Here is a 1,992-nt window from a genome sequence, read left to right as displayed (position 1 = left end):
GATGTAATATCAATGAAAATTAGGACGACATGAGATAACCAAAACTATGATGTGTAAACTAAGCAGAAGACATTACACTAAATTAGACGCAATGCAATGGAAGTTAGACACCGTATGAAAGATGCTACAAATATCACTCTACTAAGTTAACAGTGTGTTGTCATAACTGGCGTTTTAACAAATGTGAAGCAGTACAATAGATAAATCACATGCAAGAAGCAAACAACATCACACTACCAAGTTGAAGGTCTCTCGTCATTAGTGCCATTGCATATTCACAACATTGCATATTCACAACTTATGACGTGTAAACTAAGGAGAAGGCATTTCAACAAATTAGAAGCATTGAAAGCTAGACACCGTATGAAAGATGCAATGAATATCACTCTACCAAGTTAAAATTGTCTCATCATAAGTGCCAATTCAACAAATTAGAAGTAGTACAAGCTAGAAAAGAATGCAAGGTGTAACCTATATCACACTCCCAAGTCAAATGTGTCTTATGATAAGTGATTGTTGCAGGCTACACAACAGTAGTACTTTGATGTAAGAACATGGTGTGATAGACAGATATTGTATGTTCTAGAAACAGGAACACGTGTCTTATTCACAAGTATAATGTGTAAAGTAAGCATATGGAATTCAAAAAAATTAGAGGCAACACAAGCTAGACATGATACATAACATGCAACCACATATAACAGTGCCAAGTTACAGGGAGCACCTATGATGGTGCACTAGGGGAGACGTGCTCATCATCAACACAGCTACATTAGGTGTCTACGCATGTGTTGTCTTGCAAATATTCTTGGGGGTGGCGGAGTAGAATCTGTAGACGCCCTCCGTTTGGAAGGAGCACCTCTATCTGCTGCCTTGCTACTTTCCTTCCGCTTTATTGATTTGGAATTGTCAAGTAAAACCGACATGAAAGGCAATCAAATTTACTCTTGAGAACTAGTTCGTGCATGGTACTGACAATCACTACTTTGATGTAAGGCAAACACATGATACCAGGATGGAATATGTACGAAAAACAGGACGTCATGGCATATTCACAACTGTTTGTGTAAACTAAGCATAAGCCATTTGAACAAATAAGAAGCAATGCAAGCTAGACACCACATGAAAGATGCAACCAATATAACTCTACCAAGTTAAAAGCATCCCATCATAAATGGCGTTTCAACAAATTAGAAGCAGCACATGCTATAAATCATATGAAAGATGCCACTAATATCACACTGCATATACTAAAGGTGTCTCGTCATGTTGATTCATGCGGGATACAAAAAACAATAGTTTCATGTAAGGACATGCTTAATAGACAGATGTACTATGTACTAAAAACAGGAAGGCATGTCATATTAACAGTTATACTATATAAACTAAGCAGAATAGCACATGCAATTTAACCAGATTGGAAGAATTACAGTCTAGACACCATATGCGACATGCAACCACATATCACACTGCCAATTAGAGCAAGCACCTGCGATGCTCGTGTAGGGGAAATGCGGTAATCAACTACAGAGCTACATTCACTATCTTCATCTAGCCTTGTTGTTTGTCGAGAATCATGTCAGGAGGCAGACACTGCATTCTTTAAATGAGGATCTTTACTCAAAGTAGTCCACTGGCCTGACTGCTTCATCATAAGTGATTGATGAGGGATACATAAGATCATTAGTTTGATGTAAGAACATGGTTAATAGACAGATGTACTAGTATGTACCAAAACGGGAAGGCATGTCATATTCAAAGGTATAATGTGTAAGCTAAGAAGATGCAATTTAACCAAATTGGAAGCAATACAAGCTAGACATCCGGCTGGAGTGGTGAGCATGATCATTTAGGACCTGAGAGCCTGGTGGGAGGTGGGCTGCTCGCCACCATCGTGGCTCTTTAGTTGGCTTCCAGGTGATGCATGTCTGTGTTGGGCTTGTCATTGGCTCGGCCAGTGCCCTGACTATCTATTTTTCTTTTGGTGCTCCC

The sequence above is a fragment of the Triticum urartu genome, chromosome 2A (assembly GCF_056163025.1).
Source record: "Triticum urartu cultivar PI428250 chromosome 2A, HENAU_Tu73, whole genome shotgun sequence".
In the NCBI taxonomy this organism is placed as follows: Eukaryota; Viridiplantae; Streptophyta; class Magnoliopsida; order Poales; family Poaceae; genus Triticum; species Triticum urartu.
This window is presented reverse-complemented; position numbering follows the sequence as displayed.